Below are 10591 nucleotides of genomic sequence, written 5' to 3'. Positions count from 1 at the left end.
GAAACTATTCGGCTTCGAGTGATAATTAGGTATTCAGCCTAAGCCGAATACCTCCTTTTCAGGTGGAATTCGGACAAATAGTTACTTGAAGCCGAGTTTCGGTACACCCCGAGTATTGTCATATTTGGGGAACAGCAAGTGCAGCAGCTAAAGCCATTCCTCAACGTGAGTATAGGAGTGTTGCACCACAGCCTCTCTGTGTGGAATACCTGAAAGCTATGCTGTGCCCATGCACAGAACAGTGGTGAGGTGTGTTGCAATGCCCCCCACCCTTGTCCTAAGTTGGTGTTTTCTTCCCTATCCACTTGTAACTTGGGTGTTGGGGGAGACCAATAACGGCACACGATGTGGGGCTGTTCACAGAGTGTGCAAGGGCCACACACACAGACTCCTGGTATTAGGCAGTCTGCTGTAGAATGATCAGACGTTCCACTTTTGGATAGACAGTCGTGGTTTTTCACACTGTGCCCCCTGTCCCAACAAGATTCTGCAAAACAGTAAAATGTCCCCGTTTTAGATAAAGACTTTCAAGCAAGATTCTTATCAGACCACTTCTATGATGAAGGATGAGTGCAGGTCAAGTTCCAGGAAAAGCCTCCTACGAGGAAGAGATGGTGCAACTTGTGCAGCTTGTACTGCTACCAGAAAAACAGAATGCTCAAAGCCAGCAAAAAAAAGAGTAAAGACAATCTGGCTAGGTACTGGTAGAAAATAATAGAGGAAACTGTATGACGGAGAAAGGAATTCATGGAAGGGAATACAATGAAGGATGATTTCTAGAGGATGCGTCGCCACTGTTGCCACTCCCCATGTGGCCCGTGAGCCCTCCTCCCCCACCTCTGTACACACACACACACACACGGACACAGTGTTGCTGGTGCGGGCTCCCCAGTCGCTCTGAGGCGGCCGGGAATGCCCTGTTCTTTCATATCCCACACGACGGAATGACATGTCACTCCGTCGCGTGCGCGCGCCCTTAAAGGGCCAGCGCCACACAATGTACACCCATTGCAGCGTTGGCGTTTCCATCAGGGCTCTGCTTCATCAGTGCGCCTCAATACTCTGCAGGAAAAGATCCCATAACTCAGTGGAAAAGTTTCAGCCATTCAAGGTGTGGGATTAGTCATTGTGATGCGTCATATTTTTGGCTCCCGTCTTTGTTTTCCTTTTTCTACATTTATCTTTGCTAAATTTTCCCAGTTTTTGGTTTGTAAAATATGGTCAGCCTACATGCTGGAACGTTGCCCGTCGTGTGCTTTTCTCCATTGTTGAGGCATCACGTGTGTCAGCGTGCCCCTCTCCCCTGCCCCCATTCAATCGACTAGAAAACCTCGCATGTTGTGTCTAGAGGGGGCTGCAGGAGAAATGAGGCTGATACGCATATGCTAGGTCTCGCTTCCTTGCTTGCCTCACGTGCCTAGCGTTTTAGACAGAAGAGGTAGCCTGTAGGCCGCTGTGGTGATCAGTGTTGGGCAAGTCCATGCACAACGTGTTTCCTGCTACGCCATGCCAGCCCCCGGGAGGTCTTCTTTGTTCACGCTAACACGTAAAGGCAATAGATAATACAGTGCCCTGGAGATATTTAACGCCGTGTGCATTCACAGGGCGCTGCCTGCAGATAATAGGTATCTTCTCGAAATATAAACTGAAAAAGATACAATGCTCAGCAGGTCTTATCGTACTATTGCTGTGCCAGATGAATATTGCGGACTCAGACACGAATGAGGCGGCGCTTGCTGGATACTAAGCAGAGGTGATGACACTACCATAATTATACCCTAGCCACAAAGAAACAGATCCATTCCTGTTTGAAAGCACCACGCCAGAAATGTTGTTTATCCAAACCAGTGCCCATAGATTGTTTCAACTATTTTGTGTTCGTGAGAAACTGTCGAGTCATCTTGAGGGAAGAAAACAGCAACGGTTGCTAGACAAAATGGGCGTCCACAAGAAAATACTCCCGTACATGATGTTTTGTTACTCAAGGCCGCACTGCCACTGTATAATCTCGACGAGAGAATAAAAATGATAACTGTGGATTATTTTCTCACGTTTTTCTCTTGCAAATCAATGTTTAGATTTGGGTTCACATGTGTCACTTCAGTTGGGCTAATACTTTAGGTGTGATAGTGGTAGATGGCAAACGGGTTCACAGATGTCACTTCAGTGGGGGCAAAAACGTTAGCTGTGATAGTGGTAGATGGCCAACGTGTAGGATACACACCGGACTTCGTGATTTGTCCCACCGTATGAATGTTTCTGGACTTGTGAATTTGGTGATACATGCTGTGTGTGCCTTAGTTACAATTCTTCGCCTCTGCTGTCAGTTTAAAGGAAAAGCTTTTGTTTTGCTTCAAGAGTTATGTGCAAAATACTTTAATTATTGTTATCACGTATGGTAGTGCCAACTGTATTGCTGTCCTTTTGCCGTGGAATGAGCTAGCAGCACTGGATTAATGACAGGAAAATCTCTGGTTTTGCCAACACTGGGTTTGAAAGTATAGCAGGACACCTTTACTGAGTTCCCGCCCTATTGTGCCCCATTAAACTGCTAAAATAAAGCACGACTCCTCCAGCCAGTAGGTAGGCTTGATATGATAGGTTATTTATAATGAGTTTAATACCCAGAGGTTTCTAAGCGTGGACCCGGGGATCGAACCTGCATTGCTCTGTGTCTTGCTTCCAAGGCGAGCACGTTGCCCCTGAGCTATCCACCCTCCTTGAAACTGCACAATCAGTTTCTGGGGTTGAAGCACTAGAGGAGGTAGATAGCAGGGGCAGTTAAAAGCGGAATGGCAACACTACGGCTGACATTTATATACCCGGGTCAAAGGAACTCCAACTGTTAACGTTGCAGTATTTTTGGGCACTGAGAAAGTTATTTAGAGAGCACCTTCATGTTTGCAGCTCAATTTCACCACCCTGAAAGATAAAGGAGCCCTTTAAATGTTAGAATAAATCAACAAGCATCTCGTTCACACTCCAGATGAAGGAAAACAATTTGGAAGGGGTAGAGAATTCCTCTTCACACCCCTCTAATATTAAACCTCCCAACAGAGAACTTCTGTTGAGCCATGCTCTGCCTTCAAAGAAGTACTGCAGAGTTGTAGCCTCTGGGAAAGTCTTTATCCCAGGCGGTGGTAACACTGGTCCTCACCATACTCTGCTAAAGTCAACATGAAAAGCACAAATTTGCACACAAAAAAAAGAAACCGCTGTATTGTCTTTATCATGTTAGAGCATTTAAACATGCATGTGCCTCCTAGGGCCTTCGGGCACCGTTCCATGACTGCCCAAATGTTTAGTGACACCAGGCCAAGGTTGGTGAAGGTACGCTTTAGGTGTATGCATTGTATAGGCACTTATAAAGCACAAAACTAGCAAGCAAGCGACAGAGCATTGTGCAGAACAGGAAGCCAAAGGTAGAAGGTCTGCCAGTTTTTTACACTGAAAACTTGACTTTGTTATGTGTGAATGTTTTCATATATGTATTGAGATGGTGTGGGATGAACAGAACACTTTAGACTCAAATTAAATTTCCTGCCACTTTATTGTGTCTCAAGGAGTGACTGGTTGAAGACAAGATGGTAAGGGTATGCAAATCTGTTGAGGAACAAGCGTGGCATCGGTCAAGCAACTTGAAAGCGACACGGGCAATGCTTGCCTATGTCCAGAAGCAATTCAGATGAGTATGTCTATACAGTTTCTGCACACAGCAATGACACTGACACAGAGATGCTCATTTTGGAGTTCCCCGTAATTTGTCGGTGGGGAGCCGTTATGTGTAGACATACACGTGGGCAGCTCCCCGGCACCACATTTTGGTCATTTGCACAGCGGAGTGCAAATGTGCAGGGCAAAAGGTGGTGTACAAGCATGTACGCTGCCTTTTGCCTGGCACTTTTGCACTCTTCTGTGCAAAATGAGTAAATGCTGCCTGCCTGTGAGCATGGCAGGAAGCGTTTACAAAGGATCCCTATGGCTCTATGGAGTCCTCCTGCTTTATGCTGATGCTTAAAACAGGCAGGCTCCATAGGAATCCCCAGCACTTGAGCCAGCGTGAAAATGCATGCCGCCGCAAATACTGGGGCATTTGTATGGAGGAGAGGAAGGGAGGCGGTGAAAATGCAAGTTGCCTTATGCCCGTTCTCTCCACCATACAAATGGATGAAAATGAGCCGTGACGTGACGTAATTTATTTTTATAATTACATAGCGCCGAAAGCCCGCCTGGACAACAGGGCGCCAGAACAAAAATACAATAGACGGTCCATAAAACACAATAAAAAGTTCAGGAGTTGGGCAAAAGGGAGGGACGGTGTCATGAAAGGATCAGATAAGGTTATCAGAATAGATGTGTTTTAACGCTTTTCTGGTGTCTTTTGTATTTATTTATTTATTTGCCTTTGTAGAGCGCACGTACAGCCCGGGGGCATCGTGGCGCTTGTTACAAGAGATTACAAGGAATTTTCAGTAGGCAGGTTACATCTGACCAACAGGTCTCTTAGTTGCACGTACAGCATTAATAGCATTTTTCTTTAGGAGACATACCAGAACAGCTTGTTGGTTAGATGAAGAGTTGTGTCTTGAGTGCTTTGCGGAAAGCTAGGTGGGACTGAATCATTCTGAGGTTCGGCAGGAGGGCATTCCACTGTGTGGCTGCTATCGTGGGGAAGCTAGAACCTCCTGCACGGGCCTTTTTGGTTTTGGACATTAGGATAATGTTAGAGTAACCTTCCCGAAGGGGTCTTGTGGCAGTATTTTTCACAATCCTCTGTACAAGGTACGGAGGGGCGGTATCATGGAGGCATTTGTGTGCTAGTGAGAGAGTTTTGAAAATGATTCTCTGTTTAACCGGGAGCCAGTGGACTTGTCTCCTGATTTCTGAGATGTGTTCTTTTCTTGAGGTCCCAGTGGCTGCCCTGAGGGCATTGTTTTGCGCTACTTGAAGTTTAGAGAGGTTTTTGCAGGACGTCCCAGATAGTAGGGCATTGCAGTAGTCTAGTCTGGAGGCAATGATGGCTCTGGCTATGGCTAAGCAGTTCTTTTGTGAAAGGAAGGGTCTGGCAGCATTAATGATTTTGGCGTAATAAGCTGATGAGGTAGAGATGGAATTTACTTGTCTGTCCATGGTGAGGTTTGAGTCAAGGTAGACGCCCAGTGTTTTGACGTGGTCAGACACCTTGATGAGTGTATTGTCAATAGTGAAGGAGGAGTATTCCTGACTGAGGTTGCCCAGGGTGGTGGGTGAGCCGATGAGTAGGAGTTCTGTTTTCGCGCTGTTTAAACAGAGCCAGTTGTCAGCCATCCAGGATTGTATAGTCGAGTATATAGCCATGAGATTAGACATGTTAGTCTTGTAGTCACCTGTGAGAGGGATTAACACCTGCGTATCATCTGCATAATTGGTGTATGATATGCCCATGGCATCAAGGAGGCTAAACAGTGGCCTGGTGAAAAGGTTATAGAGCGTGGGCGCTGTGCATGACCCTTGTGGGACTCCACATTTGAGTAGGCTCGGGGTGGCCGAGGCAGAGTCCGAGAAAACTTTCATAGCCCTATATTTGAGAAAGGAAGTAATCCAGTCGCGTGCTTTGGGAGAGAATTTGGCCGCAAAGGCGAGGTGACGGCACAGCATGTTGTGGTCGACCAGGTCGAAGGCAGCTGATAAGTCAAGGAGTAGGAGAAGTGCAGGCTTGCCTAAGTCTCTCAGGTCATCCATTTGGTTTAAGTCAAGGAGGGCTGATTTTTAGCAGGAATGAGACTGTTGTGATTGGCCTGTAGTTTCCGGGGACAGTAGGGTCAAGTGATGTTAATGGGCGTACCCAAGCTTCTTTGAGGTCTTTGGGGACAAGGCTTGACCTGAAAGAGGCATTGATGAAGGCAATGAGGAAGGGAGCCAGGGCGTGAGAGGAGTCTTTGATAAGATGAGCAGGACACCCATCACCTTTGCAGTTGGATGGTTTAATGGATTTGAGCAGGGTGATGGCCTCTGATTCAGTGATGTCTCTGAATTCGAATGGGGGAGAGGGTATTGGTGCTTGCGAGGTAGGTGCTTTGCTATGCTGGCTAGCTATTAGTTTTTCTAACGTTTTTTGGTGGCCAATGATTTTGGCCTGAAGGGTATTGAGCTTGTCTAGCATTGCTGATTGGATGCTGTTGCACCATTTAGCATCCTTGATGAGCGAGGGAGGAGGGGTAGAGGGATTTTCCAGTTCTCTGAAGATGGAGAAAATTTCTTTGGAGTTGGATTTGGCGTCATTGATCCTAGTGTTAAATGAAAGGGTTTGATGACATTATTTTTATATGACCTGGAGATGGTTTTGAAGGCCTCTCTATTGGTTTCTGAGGGGTTGGCTTTCCAGGTAGAGAGGGCAGATCTTTTTTCTGAACGTTGCTTGAGCAGCTCACTGGAGAACCAAGATTTGGAGTGCTTAACTTTCTTGGCTTTCTTGTGAGTTAGGGGCGCAATGGCGTCTATAGCTTTGGTGATGATACTTTTGAAAGTACTTGCGAGAGTTTCTGGGTTGTTGGAGGTGGGCGTTTGTAGCGCGGGAACCATTAGGAATGGCGCCAAATTTTCTACTGTAAGTTTACGTGAGCTCCTGGCGAGTGCCGCTGGGCAGGGGGTCTGAATGGGGACGGAGTCTTTTTTTGCGGAGAGGTTGAATTGGATGTAATGGTGGTCGGACCATGGGATAGGGGTATTGTCAGTGACCAGGATGGAGCAGTTGTGCTGGTTGATCCAATCCAGGGTGCATCCTTTGATATGGGTGGGTTCAGTAATGGTGGGAGTGAAGCAGAGGGTGGTGAGGGCTTTGTCGAGTGCTTTGGCGTGATGGTCTTTAGGGTCATTGAGACCTAGGATGAGGTCACCCAAGAGGATGGTTTGGGAGGCTTTTTTGATATTGTCCGATAGTGCGTGGACAAGGGAGTCTTGGAAGTCAGTGCAAGGACCAGGTGGTCGGTATACGATATGCATATTGATGGTGCAGGTGTGTGACACATTGATTTTAAGTGGGAGGTAGTCACAGTTGAGCCCAGTTAGTCCCTGGTGTCCTGGTGATTCCCTAATGCTTAGGGAGTTCTTGGCTATGAGGGCGACACACCCTCCTCTCTGATTGGAGTGGTCTCTCCTATAGATAGCATAATCAGAGGGGATGGCTAAGGAGAGTGCTGGTCCTGAGCTGTCATTAAACCAAGTTTCCGTAATTACAAGTATGTCTATCTTTTTCATAAAGATGTTGGAAAAACACCACCAGACATATGAATAAGAGAACTCGTCTTTATTTGGAATTCTCAGTATCTGAGGATGGGAATACAATTAAATGGAATTACTCTCATGAGTAGAGGAATAAGGAAGCTAAAAACAGCTAAAGGGATTTGCCTACTTGTCAACATTAGGTGCCTTACTAGCTTGCCCATGTATTTTTTAATAAGCAAGTCAGTTTCAGTTTAGTATAGTGTGTTATGAAAGTCTCACCGAGATTCTCCCCAGGATAATCTTTTTCTCACTTCTCAAGTTCTCTTAAGTCTTCCCAGGACCCAATGTAAACCTTTCCTCCAGTTGTAGGATTCCCTAGGTTGCCTCTTTGCACCTCTCTGCTTGTCCATTATTGTATGGCGAGTGGATCAAAAGGTGCCACAAACTCCCAAATTACTTCTTTCCCTTTGTCTGCCAAGGAGTCTCTCTACTACAAATAGTCTCTCCCGACGCTCCCCAGTGTCCCTCACAGTCTTTGACATATAGCTGAACTAATGAGAGAAGTTCTGGTGGGTCTTCACATAGGCTACTGGTTAGGTGGTTCACAAAGGTATTTTAGCAACCCTTGTTGTAGCTCAATGATGGATGTTAGTAGATCTAGCAGTCTCCCTAACATGAGGTGTGTTAGGAGGGTTTGTAGGTGCAAGTTGAGGTTCTGGCTAATCTGTGTCATTGCACTTTGCCAGTAGCCCTCAAGATGGTGGTCATCTAGCCTCCTTGATATTTCACCTCATAACCATTTCTCCACCCACTTACCCCAGACAAGCTTGTGTTGCCTTTCTTTCTCTCTCTCTCTCTCTCTCTCTCTCTGTCCTTACACCTTCAAGAGACTTCCCACAAACCTCCTTCCTTATTCACCTCCTCCATCCTCTACTGCTTTCTGCAGTGTTCCTTGATCTTCACCTCCACCAACCTTTTCTACTCCCCCTCGATGTTCAACTCCAACATCTTTTGCTCTCTACCTATTTCCTTGATCGTCAACTCCTCCAACCCCTTTTGCTCTCTGCTTTCTTCCTTGAACTTCAACTCCTCGAATCTATTCTTCTCTCTCCCCTCTTCCTTGATCTTCACTTCCACCAACCTCTTCTGTTTGCTCTGCACTATCCCCTACTTCCACACTTTACATGCTTTCTTCATTACCTCCACTGCGTCCTGCCACTTCCAATCCTTCTCCACCTCCCCTATTTGCTGCTCGCTGCTCTGCTACTCCAACCACCCACCTCCAATCTTTCTCTGACTGGATTTATGTGCTACTCTGTCCCTTACTAATGGACCAGTGCCACTGTGACGCATGGCACCTGGGAAGGATTAGTGACTCACTCTGGTTTTTGGCAGGTGGGGGATGGTGGACCTAATTCAGGTGTGTAGGATTCACTTTCACAGCTTTGCCAGGAGCCTTCTACATCACGGATGTCTGGCGTCTTTATTTCCAGGTTCCAAGTTTCCAGGTTCCAGCACATGAAAAAACACGTCCTCGCGCCAGCAGTTGAGAGAGGAGCTGACAGGGCTTTGGTCTGCTATGCATTCGTTGCCTTGTCCCCTAAACTTTTTAATATTTATATTCAGCCTCTTGTCTGTCTTATCCACTCCTTCAGCTTCAGGTGCTACTTTTATGCCAATGACACCTAGATCCCGTCTCGTTTAGATCTGGACCAGGTGAGGTGTCGTCGCACTTGAGTCAGTGCCTGATAGCCGTAGGGGATTGGATGGGCAGGAACTGGCTCAAGTTGAATGGGTACTGATATGCAACTGCGCAGGCATCAACAATGAGTAATGAGTCTTAATGCAGCAACCCGATAGCACCCGATACTGTGACATGCAACTGCACAGATACCAACAAACGGGAGTGCATATGTTTAGGGAGGGAGGACTCGGAACACATTGACGCCATGTTCCCTAAACATATAGAGTAATGAGTCTTAATGCAACAACATGTTTCATTATGTAAGCCCCCTAAAAAACGTTCTGTCTTTGCCGTTTTTTGCACAGTCTGTGAACCATACGAGACGGCCTAGTAGGAAAAAGAAACAAGAAGGACATGACCATCCCCCATGTACCGAGCAAGTCGAACCTGAACAAATAGGGTAAGTGTTCTGTCACCTCCCTATGAAAAGAGACCTACAGTTGAGATTTGAGATCTGTAACATCATAGTAGAATATAACTCACTGATGGTCATTTACTCCATAGGGGACCTACAGATAGACTACAGAGACCGGATTCACGCCTCCATTACACAGGCTATACGTTTCCGGTAAGACAAATGAAGGTTATCACAGTATAACAAACAGTAGTCATGTAAATCCCAGTCCCCTGATTTGTATATATTTTCCCTTTTAGGGAATGGACGCAACCATGAAATGTCTCAACATTGTGGAGGATGCCCGCACCAGCAAAAGAAATTAGAAGACAGCCATAATACAAATTGTCCTTTTATAATTGTACAAGTGTCCACATAGGGCACTATATAGAAGGTCCTGAAGAAAGTGGCAAACAAGCTACCCCGCTGAAACCGGTCGACACTGGTTGGATTAGGCAGCTAATCCGACCCACCAGATTCACGATAATCAGAAATTGATCTGGACTATAGGACACATACACTGTTTTACCAGAATTCAGTGGAATCAGCTCCACTATACGGTGGACATACCAGCCTTTTTTTATGATAAGTCACATGAAGGGACAGCAACACTATTAAAGACGATTGTTGACTGCCCTTAGTGTGCAGCTTTTAGCATAGGAAAGTAGTGAGCCAGGCTAGGGAATGTTTTCATTTCTCTCCCCCCAGATAGGGACACATCAGCGCCATACTAGGGATACCATACCCCAAGGGACAGCGAGCTTGTTCTCTGGAATAGGGACATTTAGCTATTTGTATGGAGGAAAGTGGAAGGTTTAAACATTTTTAAAAGTGACATAATTGATTCTGCTCATGATGTGTTAACATGAATAGGGAAGGAGACAGAATCCGAATACCCTTATGACTTTAATTGTATTGAACTGAAGTTGAATGGGGACAAGACTTAGGTTTTGGTGGTGGGTTCTCCCCCTAAACCTACTCTTTGGCCTGTTGCACTTGGTGATTCCACTCTATCAGTGATGGCTGTTGGGAATCTTGGGGTTATTTTGTCTTTTACACTACCTATGGCCCATCAGGTTGGGGCTGTCTGTAAGGCTGGGCATTTTCATCTAAAGATTCTGTGCAGGGTTCTGCCTTTTTTACCTTGTCATCTGAGGCCTTTGGTGGTGACCTCACGGGTTCTGAGCCATATAGATTACTGCAACTCTCTGGTTTTGGCTCAACCAGTGGGGTTTACCCACTGGCTTCAG

At 46.1% G+C, this 10591-nt stretch overlaps 1 long non-coding RNA gene across 1 annotated transcript; it reads left to right on the top strand.

The window, feature by feature from the left end:
• The first annotated feature begins 1010 nt into the window (after positions 1-1010).
• Positions 1011-9505, top strand: LOC138498616 (uncharacterized). The gene is made up of 3 exons (XR_011278784.1): positions 1011-1111; positions 9253-9347; positions 9452-9505. It is a non-coding gene; the product is annotated as an uncharacterized lncRNA (long non-coding RNA).
• Positions 9506-10591: the final 1086 nt, after the last annotated feature.

Source organism: Ambystoma mexicanum, chromosome 5q, assembly GCF_040938575.1.
Source record: "Ambystoma mexicanum isolate Mex_15411 chromosome 5q, UKY_AmexF1_1, whole genome shotgun sequence".
NCBI lineage: Eukaryota > Metazoa > Chordata > Amphibia > Caudata > Ambystomatidae > Ambystoma > Ambystoma mexicanum.
This window is presented reverse-complemented; position numbering and strand designations above follow the sequence as displayed.